This window comes from Nycticebus coucang, chromosome X (assembly GCF_027406575.1).
Source record: "Nycticebus coucang isolate mNycCou1 chromosome X, mNycCou1.pri, whole genome shotgun sequence".
NCBI lineage: Eukaryota > Metazoa > Chordata > Mammalia > Primates > Lorisidae > Nycticebus > Nycticebus coucang.
Window position 1 is genome coordinate 119,672,205 of NC_069804.1, and position 21,634 is coordinate 119,693,838.

General features: G+C 41.7%; 1 pseudogene; it reads right to left on the reverse strand.

The window, feature by feature from the left end:
• Window positions 1-21,335, reverse strand: part of LOC128576967 (protein ZBED8-like) — a 39,952-nt pseudogene extending 18,617 nt beyond the window's left edge.
• Between the last annotated feature and the right edge of the window lie 299 nt (window positions 21,336-21,634).

A 21,634-nucleotide genomic window follows, 5' to 3' on the forward strand; every position in this document is an offset into this window, starting at 1 on the left:
TGTTTGAAACTGTATCCTTTTCTATACAAGTAATAATAACAAAGTTGAAGCTAATTAAAATCACAAGCTTTAGGGAAACCCTTAACGTCCAAATCTTCAGAATATTGTAAATTGTACCCCGTCCAGTTTAGTTTCTTCTGGACTTTCTATACTTAACTGACAGTTACCTTTTAAAATTGACACACATTAAGATTAAAACTGGGCCTCTATTGTGACAATTCCTATTTCCTCTTTTAAGTGTAAAATAACAAATAAGTGAATTTTAACATCAAGTATTGCACACCTAAGTGTGCATTTTCTTGATTCAATTTGTTATGACCTTACCAGTTTTGAATTGAAATTGCAATATTTCATAAATAAAGAAAACTAAGTATATTGCTGCACTTTTATATTTTCTGAATAGTATTTAAAAATTACATTTTTTTAATTCAGTTCAAAAAGACTAAAACATGCTTTCAAAATAGGCATATAAATGTGTTCCTACTTTTGTATATGAATTTAGGCTTTGTAACCAATAAAAAAACTGCCTTGGAATTGTGTATAGCCAACACACTCAAAAAACTCCAAATTGATATTGATCAGTTAACTACCCTGAGTGGTATTCTATGCTTACTAAAAAATATTGATTGGCTCCATCCTAAATTAAAACTTATTACAAGAGATGTGGAGCTTGTTTTGGACAAATTTTTTTTTTTTCTTGAGATAGAGTCTCACTATGTTGCCCTCAGTAGAGTGTCATGGTATCACAGCTCACAGCAACCTAAAACTCTTTGGCTTAAGCAATTCTCTTCTCTCAGGCTCCCAAGTAGCTGGGACTACAGGCACCCACCACAATGCTTGGCTATTTTTGTTGTTGTTGTAGTTGTGTCATTGTTGTTTAGCAGGCCTGGGATGGGTTCTAACTCACCAGCCCTGGTGTATGCGGCCAGTGCCCTAGCCACTGAGATACAGGCACTGAGCCTGTATTCTTAAGGACCAGCTAATCCTTACTCTTCTCATTCTTTAACACCTGCTGCCATAGAAGCTCTAAACAAGGTCGACCACACTTTGCATAGAACAGAGCACACTAACCTTTCCTACTCCTCATATGCCAATGCTTTGGTAGCTCCTAGATACTGGGCCTAACTGTTTGGGAAACTTCCTCATGGTGACAAATTACATCTGCTAATTTTACTGGGTATTGCAACATATTTGTTAAAGACAGAATATTTGCTGAAAAGGTAGCTTACACCCCACATCACAGAGTTGAGTTACATGCTGTCATTATGTCTTTTTCTCTTTTTTTTTTTGTCAAACTTCATAGGAACAAATTAAAGAAGGGGGAGATATACCCCCAATAAACCTCATAACCTTCTCTCTCATGACCTTTTACTTTGAATTTTATAAATGTTAATATCCAGGGACATACAACATCACAGTGACTTTGAAATGCACCTAAGTCTAAACATCCTGAGGTGCTATGGAAGGACCCACTGACTGGTATTTGGCAAGGGCATAATCCTGTTTTAATTTTGGGTAGAGGATATGTTTGTGTTTTCCTTAGAACAAATGACAGCCCTCATTGGCTCCCTGAATATTTGGTCAGACGTAGACCCAGAGAAATGCCACCAATGAAGAAGCTGATATTGGCAGCCTGAGTGATCAACTATGAAGCCAACTCATCACAGAAAGCAAAGCCACTGACATGGGAACGAAATGAAGAAGCTGAACCATTAGGGAGCTGATCCTTTGCAATGTGTGGTGAACCAGTCACCCCCAAAAAGCTTTTCACAGCTCTGATAGTTATTGTTTCTTGTTATTCTTCTGCATAGTCACAGTCAAGCAACTCCTCCAACTAATATCATATGTTCATAAATTGGCACTAAAAAATTACCAATAAGAAATAAAAAGGGAGGAGATGTGGAGTGCGGATGATGAGGTGGGAAGACCCCCACAGCCAGGGAGGTGCATTCAAGGAATGACCCCTAAACTGCTTCTCCTCCCTTCCTAAAAGCAATAGTACTTTATCCTTGCTCCCTCTGCCAGAAGTTATGTACCTTCTGTATACTTTTCTACCTTTTGCCTAAAAGCATACAGCCTTCTCTTCCTAAAGATAATCTTTACCCCATGTTCCATTACATCCCCTCAACCTTGTAAGGTGAAAATTCTCCCACTCACTTTCTATGGTTATTTGCAACCTTCTTAGTATAAGCAACATTGTTTGGGTACTATATAAATAAAGCTATTCACATGGTTCAGTACATCAGCTGCACCAGACCTGCCGACCCCATCACTTTTTGTGTGATCTTTCTCTTGTGTGTTTTATTTTCCCATTCCCAACCATTCCACTCTGATTTGTTTACTCTTCATGGTGGCTAGCTAAACCCTCACAGACAGCAAAAGCAGAATTCCAACTGAGAATGGACAGCAAGGTTCTGTGTCTTTAATTAAAGAATCATCCTTGCCAAAGGGTCACACTTGCCCATGTCAAACTCAACAATACAATTTGCGGTAGTGAGAGACACAGGGAAAGAGGCAGGACCTACAACCTCCAATGCACAAAGCCCATTAAAACATGGGGATGAAAGTCCATCACCCTCAGCCCTTGTGAGCAGCTTTCCCTGGTGCCACTGTCCCTAGCCCTTTCCCATATGAGGCAATAAGCCCCTGATGGTGCAACTACATGCAATGTCATTCCTTCTTTGCTGATACAAAAGCCTGTCACCTTCCTGAGCTTCTAACCTTACAATTCTTTTCAGTGAAGAACAGACTATCAAACTGCCTGGGGATCCAGCCTTAAAATCCATTTAGTCAAGGTATTTTGTTCCATCTCTTTAGGAGCATTGTCATCAGCAGTTACTTGTACTATTTACTATACAAGTCCCTTGTATTTTCTCTGGATTGACACATTGCTTAGAAAATGCACATAACATGGAAAGTTGGGTAACTACTCCTTCTTGAAACACCAGAAACTTTCTTAAAAAAAGCCTTCCCATAGACCTCATGTGGTGACTCACACCTGTAATCCCAGCATTCTGAGAGGCCAATGTGGGTGGAATGCCTGATTCAGGACATGTAGAACAGCCTGAAAAACAGTGAGACCCTATCTCTACAAATAAATGAAAACAAATGGGGCGTTGTGCTAGGTGCTTGTGATTTCAGCTGCTTGGAAGGCTGAGGCAAGAGGAATGTTGGAATTCTGGAATTAGAGGTTACTTTGAGCTATGGCACCACAGCATTCTAGCCTGGGACAACAGGCAGAGACTTTGTCTCAAAAATAAAAGCACACAGCTTCTTACAGGTCCTGATTAATACCACAGAATTCAAGGCCAGATGAACTTGGATCTGAGTTGCCTCCAATACTATTCTGGCTCTGTTAAAATGGGAAGGTAATTAACATGGTCTGTAATCATTAGTGTCCTCTGTGAAATGGAGATGATAAGAATACTATTTAGCTAGCATCATTTTTAGAGAATGAGGTAAGAACCCAATGAAAAGACCTGAGCACCATTCTGGGATCTTGTAAACGTAGTCCCAGTGATAGCTGTGATTGAATTCTTGTGGCATCATAACCACCACCATCAGCATCATTATCCCTACCATCACCATTATTGCCAGTAGTCTAAGGAACTTCACAAAATGACCATTGCTGTCCAAGTTACATGATTGAACGCATGTCACATGTAACCCATTTTACAAGAAAAACAGTGAGTTGCTTTTGTCTCATTGGCAAATGTCTCTATCTGTGCCTAGGTCTTATGTTCAAGCACAGACCATGACACATGGAAAAGACAGGAGTTGGCATTTACGATGAGAGATACAGGTCTGTAATGCCCAAGGGGTAACAATATGCCTCTTTCTTATCTGTAAAATTAAAAAGATATCAAAAATTTTTTTCAAATTTCTTACTGGGAAACCTCACCTTGCCTTGATTAAGATCATTGACAAGAATCCTTATTTAAGACATGAGTACTACCATGGAAAGCTTCCATGGAAATGACACCAAATGGCACAGTGTAGGTAAGTCTAGGTATGGAGATCATCGGTGAACTAAATTTCATTTGCTTTTCTGAAATCTCTGAGTTCTTGCATGACTATATGGTAACTCCATGATGCAAAGGTATTTTACAACCAAGGGAGCATATCGACTTGTAGGTGTATTGTCTCATTTCATCAAACAGTGGCAAAATTAATAGTCTGCTTCTACTCAAGTAATTGATAGAGTTTCAGTCCGACCTTGCCTTGATTTCCCCATGAGAATCCACTCTCTTTAGACTCCTTATATAAGGAAGATGCATGAGAAAGCACTTTACGGCAAACTGGAATGTAACATGGAATATTGTGCACCAAGAATATGAAACACATTACCAATCCCACTAGAGCATACACACCCACTGACTACATTCAACAAGAGACTGAGTGGTAAGCCTGGCCTTAGTATGAACTCTGAGGGAAAGATTCAAGAAACCCAAAGTCTACCAGAAAATAAGAGGAGGTCTACCTTCTCTTCCATTGAGGGCCTGGATTCTTGGGACTGCCACCAATTCTTTAGACATCTATTGGAATCCTCTACCTTTTGTATACTTCTTAAATAGCATTACCCAGTGCAATTAACCACTGAAGTATGCCTTTTTGATTTCCACCACAGCCCCTCATTCAAGAACAAAGCAAGCGAGCAAAATGAAAACAAAGGAGATACAAGATAACTGTGTCATCACAGAATCAAAGAACACTACATGTGACACTGCCTGTGTAAGAGGGAGGAAGCATCATAGTTACCCAAAATTTCACCAGTGCTTGTGAATTAGAAATAACCCATTCCTGGCCATCATCATAACATTCAGTTAACAAACATGAGTTTGTGTATTGTTTTTTCCATGTATCTCAGTACTTGGCTTTCCATTTGAGGCACAGGTTTAGTTCATTCTCATGCACAGCCCCCTTGACCTGTGAATCTGTGGAATGAAACCAGGCAGCTAAGGGCTTCATATACAGTAGTGGAGAAGGCACAGCACTGATATTTTATTACCAAAATGTATGAATAGAAAAGAAAAAATGGGGAATAGGTTCTCTTCAAATCCAAAATCCAACAGTATAAACATGAATTCTTAGGTTCTCTTCCCAAATATTCTTCTATGACTTAATGCCTTACCTTCCAGAACACTGGGTAGGGTATGGAGACTGCAAGAGTCTGAGTGGCCCTATGGCCATGGCATGATGGGTCCACACCACCTGCAACCTTGTGCCTATGTTCCTTAAGGTAGGAGATGAATGCAGGTGACTCTCTAGGTCTGAGATCTCGGGGCAGCCCAGCTAACATGGCTCCACTGGACAATGACAGGGGCTATCTGAAGTCAGCCTGCCACTGTGACTCTTGTTTGCCTGGGCTCCAAGGATTTCTGGATATCATTTAAAATGTAAGTAGATGTAGCTGTGTCCACACAGGTTGGACACTGTGCATACCTAGCAATTGACACTGTATGTATTTCACCATGCTTCATTGCTTCCAGAGGGGCAGCATGACTTTCACCTGGACTTCCTTGAGCCACAGCTTTGGCTGCAAGGAACACCCCTGCACCAGAGTGTAGACTGCTGAACCTTGAAATCAGATGCTCAGTAAGGCCCTGGCATTCTGGGCCAGTCATGGGCTGGGGACCCCTAAGGATCTTTGCAGAGCCTTCCAGAACATCTTCCATTGTCTTGTCAAAGAGCATCTGGCTTCTTTATGTTCATACTAGTCTCCTTATCAAACACTCCCAGGGCCACAGTCCTGTTTTTCTATCCTGAGCATATTTCCTTCATTCTTTGCAATGAGGCAAGACTGAGAATTATCCACATCTACAGCTCTTCATTCCTGTTGACTGTGAACTGTCTTTAGCGCATTCCCTCTTCTCGTATTTTACCCAAAGCAGTCAAGAGAAGTCATTAAACACCACCAACAGTTTTCTCAGAAAATTCTTCTACCAAATATCCTATTTCAACACTCACAAGCTCAATTTTTCACAAAGCACAAAAAATTAAAATAAAGAATTCCAAAAAGGTTTTGCTACTGTTTACCAAACATCACCTTTCCTCCAGTTTCTAATTACTTTTCTCATATTTGCACCTGCCAGCTTACTAGAATGGCCTTTCCTACCCACATTTCTACTAACATGTGAATAAAGTCCACTGGAATAATATGAAGGATGAATGATGCTTTCTCGAAAGGTCTCCTTTTTCCACCTCTCTGGGAATCACGTTTTTTTTTTGTGTTTTTTTTTTGAGATAGAGTCTCACTTTGTCACCCTTGGTAGAATGCCGTGGCATCACAGCTCACAGCAACCACTAGCTCTTGGGCTTAAGCAATTCTCTTGCCTCAGCCTCCTGAGTAGGTGGGACTACAGGCGCCTACCACAATGCCCGGCTATCTTTTGTTGCAGTTTGGCCAGGGCCAGGTTGGAATCTGCCACCCTCAGTATATGGGGTTGGTGTCCTACTCACTGAGCCATAGATGCCGCCCCCTGGGAACCACCCTTTAATGTTTATTAGTGTCGACATACTTCTAAACTCTTTTAGCCTTTACCCATCATCCAATTTCAAAGTCACTTCCACTTTAAGGATTTTTTACAATAATGCAAACTTCATGGTATCAATTCCTGTCCTTGACCTTTCAGGCTGTTAGAACAAAAGATGTCACGCTGGGAAATTTATAATCAACAAACATTCATTGCTCACAGTTCTGGAAGTTCAACAGTTCCAGGGGCAAGTGGTTTTCCTATCTGGTGAAAGTCTATTTCTCATTGATGTCACCTTCTATGTGTCCTCACATTGTGTAAGGTGACAGAAGCCTCTCTCAAGCCTCCTTCATAGGGGCACTAGTCCCATTCATGAGGGCAAATTCCTCATGACCTATTCACTTGCCAAAGTCCTACCCTCTTACTAAATTCACATTGGGGACTAACTTCCAACATACACATTGGGGGAGCCATCAACACTCAATTGACAGCCAATATCAGTAAGAACCTTATTACTCAGTGCCATGACATTAGTTGAGTTTATGAAAAACCTTTAGAATAATGCCTGGAAGATGCTAAACTGTCCCATAATGTTAGCTCTGATTGTTACTTTAACATTTTGAATAGCTCTGGTCAAATCAAACCTCCTTCCTTCAGTTGTTCTGTGTCATTCCAGTCCACATTAGTGTGTTTTTACTAATTCCTTTTAGCCTTAACATCCATACATGGAACACCTCCTACAACACATTGTCCCTCTTGGAGATTGTTTGCACCTCCACTTTGTCACTTTCATTTGTCCTAATATTTCCATGCTAAGCATCATGTTAAGTCCTACACTAGAATCTCATGTATGCATCTCAACTCCTATGGATATCATGCTTTCCCATTTGGAAGGATTATGGTTTGAACATTTGTTTCCTCCAAAACTCATGTTTAAATTTAATTTCCAAAGTGGCAGTATGGAGCAGGTGCTGATTGGGTCATGAGGCTCTTCTCTCCTGAATGGGTCGATCCATTCACAGATCAATGTGCTGGTATGAAAGGGGAGGTAAAAGCTTCATGTAAAGAAAAAGAGAGATTGCATTGTCACGTAGCATGCATAGGCCCATTTATGTTTTGTGGTCTGTGTCACAGTGGGAACCTACATGGAGTCCTGACCAACAAATGTCCTCTCTGCATATGGGGCTATTGAACCTTGGATTTCTCAGTTTCCAGGAACGTAAGAAATAAATTTCATTCCTTCATAAATTTCCCAGAGTCTGGGGCCTCTTACGAGCAACAGAAAGGAGAATAATACTAACAGCTACCTACCTTTAACCTTTCTGATGTAGGTTAACTCAGTACACAGCACTATAGGTATGGAGACTTCATAAGCACATAAGTGGCTGCTGACAAGAGTAGCTTCCTCTGGGAGCTCACAACAAACATCTCCACTGAGGAATTCACAAGGAACATCACCCACCTCATTGGTATAGCCAGATGACACAGAAAATTGGTGTGCTTCTGTAGCATGGGGGCACTTCCTATGCTGAGGCTTTCAGCAAGTGATGTGTAAAGCTAAAGTGTGCCTTATATTGGAGTCGACAGAGTAAAGAGGAGAAAAGTAGGTGATTTATAGCATGAAGAGTGTGGATCAACTCGGCTTCTTGGGAACAGTGGGTGGGCTGGCATGTTGGAGCAGGGTGAATGATGTAGGTGGCACAAAGTGAGTAGGGAGTGAAAGTCCAGAGAAGACAAGCATGGATGAATTCTGTGCACATAGAGACACTTTCAGGCCTTCTATAAGAAAATCTGTTATGCATTTCAGATCTATCATTTAGCAGTCTGTGCAGAACAAATGTCAATGTTGAATCACAAGGTAAAATAGAGGGCACTTAGTTCCATACACATATGAGAGACCAGGGGTGTACTAATAATGGCTATTATCTTAAAATTGAAGTGAATTAAACATGGGAAACATACTAGGACATGACATGGCACAAGGTGACTAGACAGTGGCTGCTGTGGGAAATGGGGGAGGACAAAAAGTCACGGGCTACTACTACTGTGCCCTTGCTGTCAATTGATGGAGCCGTCCTTGACAGATTGAGAAGGAAATCAATGGGCAGAATAGTTTAGAGGAGGAGAGAAGGAAAAGTAAGGATTCACACTACAACGTGTTTGAGGTACTGATGAAAGTTTGGTAAAGAAGATGAGCAGCGGGGGATGGACGCTCGGGCTGCGCGGGCTCTGGGCAGCAGCAGCAGCATCCTCTCTTTCTTTTCCTCCCTTCTATTTCTTTCTCTTCCTTCTCCTTCTCTCCCCTCCTCCCCACACCTTCTTCCCTCAGCCCATCTTCCCCTATCCGAGCAGCAGCTCTTTGATCCGTGAGCTGGGCAGCTGCGACGGCGGGCGCATCCTGGTTCTGCGCCCAGATTTTATCTGATACAAAATATCTTGTTACTTCTGACTGGAATTAAGAGCTTTGCAGAGAATGACATTGTTTGCCTGTCTTAGTCCTCATCATTATATAGAACAGTATTAAGAAACTAGTAGTCTTGAGAGGCAGAGCAAGATGGCGGCAGAGTAACAGCTTCCTTGCGTCTGGGGAGATAGGACTCCAGGCATCTCTGGCTGGTGGGAACTGCCTATCATCACCCCTGCGAGGATACAGGGAGTCAGCGAGAGACTTCTGGACCCCAAGAGGAGGACTAAAACAGTGCAAAAATGGCAAGTGGTCACGTGTGTTCAATCCGTCTAAACCCGCCCGCAACTGTAAGTTCAGTAGCAGTGAGACTACAAACCAGAAAGGCCTTACCTGGGAACTTTTTTGGTGTCTTTGGACTTGGCACTCAGTTGAACTGCCTTGGGGAGAGCCTGAGTGGGAGTGTGGAGAACTTTGGACATTGTCTAGGGCCCCAGTCTGAGCCAGTGAGCCAGACGGAGCTAATAGTGTTTGGCTGTGGGTCTCATGGAGCCATTGTGAGTCATCTGCCCTGGCAAGCTCCGCCCTCAGGGTTAAAGAGCTAGTGACCGAGTAGCCTAAGGGTGGGGTCTGAGCCGCCTTGCAGCCCTAACCCTCTCAGCCCTAACCCTCAGGGGCAGAGTGAGACCGGTTTTGGCACACTGGGTAAGTGGATAGCCACTTCAGCAGTGATTCCAGCGACAAGCACTTTCCTGGGAAAGCTTCTGCACAGCAAGTTTACAAGTTGAAAGTGCCTTTTAAGTGGGCTGAAAAGAGATTTAGGGTGTCTACCTGCTGGGGATTGAGAAATCAGCAGCCTCCACTCGTATCAGAACTGTGATTAACATCTCATACCCCAGAGGACCACATGTTGCCCAGACAATATTCAATAAAATATACATACTGCTTTATTTTTTTTTTATTTATTTATTTTTTTGGTTTGGAATGTTTTTTTTTTTTTTGTTTATTTTGATGTTGTTGATGTTGTTTTGTTTTTTAATTTCAACCTTTTCCATACAGATCCTTATTCTTTCTCAATTTTTCTAGTTTAATTATAATTTCCCATTGCTGCCTTTTTCAATAACTGGAACTTCATTTTTGCTAGTGTTTCTACCGCTATTATTTGGTTTTTCACCCAATTTTATCCCATAAAGTTTTCTGTTTGCTTGTTTTGGTTTGATTTATAGCATTTTTGTCTTTCCTCTCTACTTGGTGGAGGTGGGGTACTGTGGCTGATCAGGTTAGCAAAGAGCTGCTGACCTCAAGGGAACCACCCAACTGGGCACCCCCAGAAGGTGGGTTTTTTTTAAGGTTGTGTCAAAGTACCCAACTGTACACCTATATTGTTCTGTCTCCCTCTTTCTGTGCCTCTCTTCTTTTTGTCAATATTCCTTTTAACCACCCCCTCTCGTTTCTCTATTTTTCTTTTTTTTCTTATCACTCGGTCCTCCTTACTTTCATACCTTCTTTGCTCTTCAACCTTCTCACCCCTCTGGTCCTGTAACCCTTAGTCCACAGGCATGAGAACTTAAAGAGCAAGAGGAAGTGAAAGGAAAATTAGGGCAAGGAAACAGATAAAAGAAATCACTCATGAGGAAGAATCAGCAGAAAACTCCAGGCAACATGAAGAACCAGTCCAGAACAACCCCGCCAAGGGACCATGAGGTACCTACTGCAGATGATTCCACCTGTAAAGAAAAATTAGGAATGACAGAAAGGGAATTTAGAATACACATGTTGAAAACAATGAAAGAAATGATGGAAACAAGGAAGGAAACTGCTAATAAAGTGGAAAATAACCAAAAGGAAATCCAAAAACAGAATAAATAAGAGATGAACGATATGAAGAATATAAAAAGGATATAGCAGAGCTGAAGGAACTGAAACAGTCAATTAGGGAACTTAAAGATGCAATGGAAAGTATCAACAACAGGTTAGACCATGCAGAAGAGAGAATTTCAGAAATAGAAGACAAAGTTCTTGAGATAACTCAGATAGTAAAAGAGGCAGAAAAGAAGAGAGAGAAAGCAGAACGTTCACTGTCAGAATTATGGGACTTTATGAAGCGTTCCAACATATGAGTTATGGGAATCCCAGAAGGGGAAGAAGAATGCCCCATAGGAATGGAAGCCATACTAGAGAATATTATAAAAGAAAATTTCCCAAATATCACCAAAGATCCTGACACAATGCTTTCAGAGGGATATCGGACCCCAGATCGCCTCAACTCTAACTGAGCTCCTCCAAGACACATTGTGATGAACCTGTCCAAAGTCCAGACAAAAGAAAAGATTCTGAAAGCTGCCAGGAGTAAGCGCCAGTTGACCTACAGGGGCAAATCCATCAGATTGACTGCAGACTTCTCTAATGAAACTTTCCAAGCAAGAAGACAATGGTCATCTACCTTTAATCTACTTAAACAGAACAATTTCCAGCCCAGAATTCTGAACCCTGCTAAGCTAAGCTTAAAAATTGACGGAGAAATCAAATCATTTACTGATATACAAACATTGAGAAAATTCGCCACAACAAGACCAGCTCTACAGGAAATACTTCAACCTGTTCTGCACACTGACCACCACAATGGATCAGCAGCAAAGTAAGAACTCAGAAATTAAAGTACAGAACCTAACCTCCACACTGATGCAAAAGATAAAAATAAGCAATGGACTCTCACAAAATAAGACAAATAGAATACTACCACACTTATCAATGATCTCAATAAATGTTAATGGCTTGAATTCCCCACTGAAGAGCCATAGATTGGCTGACTGGATTAAAATACACAAGCCATCCATTTGCTGTCTGCAAGAAACACACCTGGCTTTAAAAGACAAATTAAAGCTCCGAGTCAAGGGAGGGAAGACAATTTTTCAGGCAAATGAAATTCAGAAGAAAAGAGGAGTTGCAATCTTATTTTCAGATACATGTGTATTTAAAGCAACTAAAATCAAAAAAGACAAAGATGGTCACTTTATATTGGTCAAGGGAAAAATACAACAAGAAGACATTTCAATTCTAAATATTTATGCACCCAATTTAAATGCTCCCAGATTCTTGAAACAGACCTTACTCAGTCTGAGCAATATGATATCTGATAATACCATAATAACAGGGGACTTTAACACTCCTCTTACAGAGCTGGACAGATCCTCTAAACAGAAATTAAACAAAGATATAAGAGATTTAAATGAGACCCTAGAACAACTGTGCTTGATAGATGCGTATAGAACACTCCACCCCAAAGATAAAGAACATACATTCTTCTCATCACCCCATGGAACATTCTCCAAAATTGATCATACCCTGGGACACAAAACAAATATCAACAGAATCAAAAGAATTGAAATTTTACCTTGTATCTTGTCAGACCATAAGGCACTAAAGGTGGAACTCAACTCTAACAAAAATGCTCGACCCCACCCAAAGGCATGGAAATTAAACAATCTTCTGTTTAATAACAGATGGGTGCAGGAAGAAATAAAACAGGAAATCATTAATTTCCTTGAGCATAACAACAATGAAGACACAAGCTACCAAAACCTGTGGGATACTGCAAAAGCAGTTTTGAGAGGAAAATTCATCGTTTTAGATGCCTACATTCAAAAAACAGAAAGAGAGCACATCAACAATCTCACAAGAGATCTTATGGAATTGGAAAAAGAAGAACAATCTAAGCCTAAACTCAGTAGAAGAAAAGAAATATCCAAAATCAAATCAGAGATCAATGAAATTGAAAACAAATGAATCATTCAGAAAATTAATGAAACAAGAAGTTGGTTTTTTGAAAAAATAAATAAAATAGACAAACCATTGGCCAGACTAACGAGAAATAGAAAAGTAAAATCTCTATACTCAATCAGAAATGATAAAGGGGAAATAACAACTGATCCCACAGAGATACAAGAGATCATCTCTGAATACTACCAGAAACTCTATGCCCAGAAATTTGACAATGTGAAGGAAATGGATCAATATTTGGAATCACACCCTCTCCCTAGACTCAGCCAGGAAGAAATAGAGCTCCTGAACAGACCAATTTCAAGCACTGAGATCAAAGAAACAATAAAAAAGCTTCCAACTAAAAAATGCCCTGGTCCAGATGGCTTCACTCCAGAATTATATCAAACCTTCAAAGAAGAGCTTATTCCTGTACTGCAGAAATTATTCCAAAAAATTAAGGAAGAAGGAATCTTCCCAAACACATTCTATGAACCAAACATCACCCTGATACCAAAACCAGGAAAAGACCCAAACAAAAAGGAGAATTTCAGACCAATCTCACTCATGAATATAGATGCAAATATTCTCAACAAAATCCTAGCCATTAATTACAGCTTATCATCAAAAAAGTCATTCATCATGATCAAGTAGGCTTCATCCCAGGGATGCAAGGCTGGTTTAACATACGCAAGTCCATAAACGTTATCCACCATATCAACAGAGGCAAAAATAAAGATCACATGATCTCTCAATAGATGCAGAAGAAGCATTTGATAAAATCCAGCATCCTTTTCTAGTTAGAACACTGAAGAGTATAGGCATAGGTGGCACATTTCTAAAACTGATTGAAGCTATCTATGACAAACCCACAGCCAATATTTTACTGAATGGAGTAAAACTGAAAGCTTTTCCTTGTAGAACTGGAACCAGACAAGGTTGTCCTCTGTCACCTTTACTATTCAGCATAGTGCTGGAAGTTCTAGCCAATACAATTAGGCAAGACAAGGAAATAAAGGGAATCCAAATGGGAGCAGAGGAGTTCAAACTCTCCCTCTTTTCTGACGACATGATCTTATACTTAGAGAACCCCAAAGACTCAACCACAAGACTCCTAGAAGTCATCAAAATTACAGTAATATTTCAGGATATCAAATCAATGTCCATAAGTCAGTAGTCTTTATGTACACCAATAACAGTCAAGATGAGAAGCTAATTAAGGACACAATTCCGTTCACCATAGTTTCAAAGAAAATGAAATACCTAGGAATATACCTAACGAAGGAGGTGAAGGACCTCTATAAAGAAAACTATGAAATCCTCAGAAAGGAAATAGCAGAGGATATTAACAAATGGAAGAACATACCATGCTCATGGATGGGAAGAATCAACATTGTTAAAATGTCTATACTTCCCAAAGCAATCTACCTATTCAATGCTATTCCTATCAAAATACCAACATCGTACTTTCAAGATTTGGAAAAAATGATTCTGCATTTTGTATTGAACCGGAAAAAACCCCGTATAGCTAAGGCAGTTCTTAGTAATAAAAATGAAGCTGGGGGCATCAGCATACCAGATTTTAGTCTGTACTACAAAGCCATAGTGGTCAAGACAGCATGGTACTGGCACAAAAACAGAGACATAGACACTTGGAATCGAATTGAAAACCAAGAAATGAAACTAACATCTTACAACCACCTAAACTTTGATAAACCAAACAAGAACATACCTTGGGGGAGAGATTCCGTATTCAATAAATGGTGTTGGGAGAACTGGATGTCTACCTGTAAAAGACTGAAACTGGACCCACACCTTTCCCCACTCACAAAAATTGACTCAAGATGGATAAAGGACTTAAATTTAAGGCATGAAACAATAAAAATCCTCCAAGAAAGCATCGGATAAACACTGGAAGTTATTGGCCTGGGGAAAGACTTCATGAAGAAGACTGCCATGGCAATTGCAACAACAACAAAAATAAACAAATGGGACTTTATTAAACTGAAAAGCTTCTGTACAGCTAAGGAGACAATAACCAAAGCAAAGAGACAACCTACACAATGGGAAAGGATATTTGCATATTTTCAATCAGACAAAAGCTTGATAACTAGCATCTATAGAGAACTCAAATTAATCCACATGAAAAAAGCCAACAATCCCATATATCAATGGGCAAGAGACATGAATAGAACTTTCTCTAAAGATGACAGATGAATGGTAACGAACACATGAGAAAATGTTCATCATCTCTATATATTAGAGAAATGCAAATCAAAACAACCCTGAGATATCATCTAACCCCAGTGAGAATGGCCCACATCACAAAATCTCAAAACTGGCATGGATGTGGAGAGAAGGGAACACTTTTACACTGCTGGTGGGACTGCAAACTAGTACAACCTTTCTGGAAGGAAGTATGGAGAAACCTCCAAGTACTCAAGCTAGACCTCCCATTTGATCCTGCAATCCCATTACTGGGCATCTGCCCAGAAGGAAAAAAATCCTTTTATCATAAGGACACTTGTACTAGACTGTTTACTGCAGCTCAATTTACAATCGCCAAAATGTGGAAACAGCCTAAATGCCCACCAACCCAGGAATGGATTAACAAGCTGTGGTATATGTATACCACGGAATACTATTCAGCCATTAAAAAAAATGGAGACTTTACATCCTTCATATTAACCTGGATGGAAGTGGAAGGCATTATTCTTAGTAAAGCATCACAAGAATGGAGAAGCTTGAATCATATGTACTCAATTTTGATATGAGGACAATTAATGACAATTAAGGTTATGAGGGGGGGGAAAGCAGAAAGAGGGACAGAGGGATGGTGGTGGGGCCTTGGTGTGTGTCACACTTTATGGGGGCAAGACATGATTACAAGAGGGAGTTTACCTAACAATTGCAATCAGTGTAACCTGGCTTATTGTACCCTCAATGAATCCCCAACAATAATAATAAAAAAAGGAAGATGAGCAGTGGGTGAGTACAAAAGCAATGTGGACTTGAGGGTAGAAGAAAACTCTACAGCTGAAGATCTGAAGTCCTGTTTTGTTGGTTGATTGATTAATTTGTCTGTTTAATCCTGTTTCTTGAATTCATAGGATCTGAACACTGTTGAACAAATGTCAATGTGGGAGGGAGTAGCTGAAGAGGAGGAGAGTTCCTGAAGACACTAAATGGGCTGAGGAGTGAGCCAACTGGAACCCTACAGGAGAGTGTGCTCAGAAGACAGGAGCCAGAAAGAAAGAATCAGGGATAGAAGATATGATACTGACAGAGCGCCTGTGCACAGGTGTCTACAATGCTACAATTACCACAGTATCCTGGTGCCAGTTCTGTCACCTCTCTGGCTCTCACGTGTCCCTCCTACACCTGAAGGCACCTCTGTGCCTCATTTACCTGAGGGCTCATAGATACATTTCCAAACTTTTCATCAGAAAAGTCCTCAGTATCATTCAAAAGAGCTGTTAGGATGATTTATTAATTGTCATGGATTCTGTCCCCAGTAACAGACCTCTGATCCCCTGACCTCACCCAGATCTTCCCTCTGATGTATGTGTTTTCTTTCCCTTTCTCTTTACATCCATGGTCACTTTAGAGCTGTTCAGTTCCTTGCCTGTCTGTGGTCCTCAGAACGCACCCTTGCTTCGCCTCCTCCCCTGTGTCCTAGTCTGTCATGCCAACTGCTCTGATGTATGGATGTATGGGCTCCTAGGGAAGACAGATCCATGATTGGACATGGTGTCATCCCTGCACTTCCTGCACTGGGAAATGAGGGAGATGCTCAGTGTAAAGCAACCTAAGGTTTTCCATGTAGAGTCTAATCTTCTGGAAGTGGATCTTCTCAGATAAAATGTGTTACACTTTTAGAAGATTTCCACAGTTGTAGTCAAATTGTGTACCAGACACCAGAGGCAAATTTAAATAGCCTCCAAAACCTAAGAGAATGTTCATTTACTTATGGCCTTTTAAAAACAAGGTTTTATGTGTATCCTCTATTTTTAATGTCTGCAAAATAAGCATGAATTTTGCATTTCCTATTACCTGAAAATAAAGAGATAAAATTCATTAATCTATTTCTTTATGGCCTAATTCTTCTGCTGAAAGTTTTCAGTGCAATTAATTCATCAGAAATTCTTCACGTCCATTTATAATATAATTGCAAGTCTACCTCTAAAATATTTTCCCTCTCTTTACCTTTCATGGAGAGTATAGAAAGGGCAGCATCTTCGCATTTCACTATTAGGTTTCCCAAGTTCACTGTAAATTGTAGCAGGAAAAAAATATTGCTTTAATACCTTTCTTAAGCAGGTGTTTGAATAAACTTTGAATGAAAATGTTATTTAGTATTCAGTGGTTATCTGCCACTTTAGTTTGTGGATTCCTCTTCAGGACTCTGTGACAGTTGGTCAGCAGCAAGGATGAGCCTGGGGAACCCTTGAATTTATGTGAAGTATATGAAATGCAGGCAGTGTCCTGGAGGATGGTGCAATTAACCTAAGGTTTGGGTAACTTTGGCAAGTGTCAGAATTGTACTTCAGCCCCCTTCTTGTCATGACAAGTGGCCCAGCCTTGGCGCACAGCACATGGAAACACCAGGTCCTCTTTCAGACATTTGCTGAACAATTCAGGTAAATTCCTCCAGGACATGGGACAGACACTGATGATTGACCCTCACCTGTAACCAGCGATGGCTGTCCAGAGAAAACCCAAATCATCTGCTTGAATCCCTAGAGAAATTCAGACTTCCCACTACCAGAAACTTATAGGTCTCATGTATCCCTTATCTGGCTAGAGCCAAAGCCCAGACTGTACCAGGTGAGCACCTGTGTTCCTGGGACAGATAGACACCTAGATCTGTGCAAGGACACAAAGAAATGAGGGAAGAGAGGCAGGATGCTAGGGAGAATAGTGAAGCCAAGCCAGAGACAGAGAATCAGCTTTATCCACTCCTCCTGCCATTAGGACACATCTGACCTAGATGCCTCCCAGTCAGAAAAAGCCATCCCCTGACCTGAGCCTTGCCCATGCTCTGTACTTGGGGCCTGACCAGAGCACTCCTGTGTAATCTGGAGGATTGACTAGAAATGTCCTGGGTTTTTCACTCCAAAATGCTTGTTGGGGATGGGCTCAATGCCTTCAAGTCTCCAGTGATCCCAGCATGGATATGAGAGCCATGAGAAGTGTGGAGAAAGGATTACTGAAGGGATGGGGTCCTTACCAACACTTCATTTATATTGGCTGCCACCCACACATTAGTTGGCTTCTAACATGGGACCACCTAAGGACAGGAAGAGGTGAAAATACAAAAGGGGCACCCTGATGTGCATGGAGAATACTGTGTCTGGGGGAGCATAACAGAGCCTCACCCTCTACAGGCATGAGACAGCCCCATATATACACAGGTCTCACCTTTACATGATGGATGTCTGCAAATTGCCCAGCTAGGTACGTCTCTATCTTTCATACTACATGGCTGGACACATTCCAAGTACCCATCCTATACCCAAGCCTGCTCCTTCTAAGTGCCTGGGTGTCCAGTGTTTGACGTAAGTTCTCCCTCATCTTCATATTTACTCACCATGACCTGGATATGCAGGAGGAACATACAGCCCGGCACATGAAGCTCTCAAGAAATGGAAGTCATCACCCACACACCTAATGACTTCCATGTTCCATAATCTCTTCTCTTTCTCAATAACATATAACCTACCCATTCATACTTGCTGATCCTGAGTAAAAAATTTATGTGATAATTCCCATGCCTCTCTTCCCTCAAATCCCACGTTTCTCTATTTTTTCACCTTGCTGAGAACATGCAGAGTAGGATGGGAGTAGCTCACAGCCTAATAGGAAACTCCCTCCCTAACAGAAGCCGATAACAGCAGGGATGAAAATGTACTGCCAGCTGCTACAGGCCATCTTTAGAAGAGGAGTTTTGAATTCTCAGGTAGGATAGAAGACTTTTCAGAGTGGGCCTGTTGGAACTGGCTAATAACAATAGATTTGCTGGCACCTGTGGCCCAAGATCTCTAGGACAACTCAGGGAGAGACTCAGGGCCAGCCATTTATTGTGGCATATGTACAGACAGGACAGAATGCCTGAGTCTTCTTCTCTTTTCCGGTAAAGTTTCATTGAATAACTATAAGGCCAAAGCTCCCTAAGGTGGATAAAACTTATCTGAATCTTCTCTGGGGCTGGCAATACTGAACCTCACAACTTATTAAAACTGCTTATTGATGAAGTGCTTAGACATGGTTCAGCTGAGCAAAGGATATATAATAGCAGTTAACTGGAAATTTTACACATTGTACAGAGTACTGACATTTCCAAGCAATAGATGATGCTAAGAAGCATCTGCCCCTTTCAGTGTGGTCAATTCAAAGAAAGGTTGTTTGAGACAATGAAAAGTGTCTAACACTTGAAGTACCAAGGATTTAGGCAGGGAAGAGTGGGAATGTTGTTCTTGCTCACTGTTTCCAGTTTTGAGCCTCATGAATTCTAACCTGTGTCCTGCAGAACCTTCTTGGTCACTCTACTTCTCCTTACCCTTAGCAGGAAGAGGATGGGACTCTGCCTCAACACAATATCCATGTATTGATTCATGCTCATATAGTGGCCAAAAGGATCACTTCATATAGGGATGTATGAGATGGCCCATGTTGCGTGATTGGAGTCACGAGAGAGTCAGAAGCCTTGCCATGGGTGCAAACTCGCTCCTGTAATGTTAAAGGGCACAGGAAAGAGACTACACAAACAAGATGGCATGTAGCAAAGAAACTTCATTTGGTGCCACCTTATATACATTGGTGGTCACGTAGGCACTTAATCTATAAGCTTTACCATTACCTAAATCTTACCTAACTTACTCTATCTAAAATTAACTTGTGGGTAGACACCAAGTCTCCACATTAAAACAATTACTTCTGCTTTTTACATTCTCTCAGACATGCATCAACTCTAACTCTAACTACATATCTAATTAAAAATAACAAAGAACTGCAGGGTTACTGAGGAAGTGAAACCCCTCATGCACACATTCAATTTTCCCAGAATAGATTTATGGCTTTGTTTTTCCATAGCACAGGGACCTTTAGGCTCTTTGAGACATTATGTTTTCACATATGTCATCCTCTGGTCCGTGTCCCTAGGGGTGAGGCAATAATACCTCTGACCTCCCAGTCTTAACGGAATGCATGACTTCAGAGTCACTGTTCCTGGAATTTTACCTCCAAGGAAACAGGCCCTGTGTATGCCTCAGGTGAGCCCAGTTCTCTATTCAGCTTTTTCTTTTTTCTGTCTGCAAAGCTACTTCTGTGTTAGCAAAAGCCAATTAACCCTTACCAGGCTAATTTCATGTGCTTCATGTGGAGAGCTCTGTTACCCCACAGCCTACTCCCTTTAACGTTGTGACAATGGAGAACTTTCTCTTGGTCTGGAAACCACAAACCCTGCCACAAAATGCCTCCCCTTAATAATCGGGAATATACACATATATTTTTAATTAGAACCAATATGATTTCATTCATTGTGAATAAGAGAACACACACATCTCAGAGTTTTTGTAACAAAGACATTTTACTGAAATAACACAAGGATCTTACAAAGTGCAAGACCAAATCACAGAACACATTTCCTAGGCCCAGAAATCAGAAGTGCTCAGCATAATCTAACAGGTGGTGTGTTAAATACATTCTCTGCTGATGAACATGTCTCTAAGGAGAGAGAGCAAACAGTCATGGTGTCTGAGTGAGAAGGTAATAAAGAAAATAAAAATTGGCACCTCTGCATCCAAAGAAAAAAAACAGATCTAGCACTTCCCTTTCCATACACCATTTCCCTTAGAAAAGTTGTAACTATTAAAATCTTGGTATGCTTCTTTGAAATGTGTGTTCAAATTTTGAAAGCTAAGTATAGGGAGGGGCAAGATGGCCGATTGGATGCAGCCTCCTGTCCAGAGAGAAGGATAATGTCCAGAGGGTATCCAATTGAGCTGAAGACAGGAAGCCCAGCCAAGAGAGAAGAGAGATAACCACAGGTCACCCTTGCTGAGGCAAGCTGTGATTCCAAGACAACAATCTCCAGGTACAAAACTCAAAGGAAAAGAAAAATGCCTGACCCCTCCCCAAGAAAGCCACAGGTTCTTTTTTCCTTTTTCTTTCACTCTTCGTTTGCTCCTGTGGGATTTCTACAGACAAGTAGTGAACTGAGGACCTCTTGTCTCAACCCACAAGTGAGAGCAGTAAGAAATGGGGACTTCTTCCTCCAGAGGGACCCTGCCATGACTGATCATTCTCTTACCAGGCAGAAAAACTGAACTTACATTTTTCCAGCCATTCTGAACTTTCAGTCCACCCTTTCCCCTAACCAGATAAACCATATTCCCAGAGACTGAGGGAGGAGGCTCATGAGTAGTGCCCCCCCCACAGCTTGCCTGAATGAGTACCCCGCCCACTGCCTGGTTGGTACCCCGCTCCCTCCCTGTCTCCAAGCCACGCCTTGCCCCTGATGCCCTCCCGGCCTCTGCGCTGAGCCTTGCTCACCAGGAGACTGCCGAGGCCTTGCGCTGCACCAGAGCCCCATCCTCCCGGAGACCGCAGAGGTCTCGCACTGGGCCCACTCCCCGCCTACCTGGAGACCACTGAGGCTTCTTGCCACACCCCATCAGCCCGGAGACCACCAAGGCCATGCCATGCCCCACCTGCTCAGACCACTGAGGCTGCACATCACACCCCACCCGCCTGGAGACTGCCAAAACCGGCACTGCACCCTGCCTGCTGGGAGACCACCGAGGCCTTGTGCTGCATCCACACCCTGCCCACCCAGAGACTGTCAAGGCCTCGCGCTGCACTCGGCCCACCCAGAGACCACAAGGCCTTACCGTGCTCCACTCTCCTGGACCACCGAGGCTGTATGCTGTGTCCCACCCACCAGGAGTCTGCCGAGGTCTCACGCTGCACCTGCCCTGCCTCCACGCCAGGCCCCTGC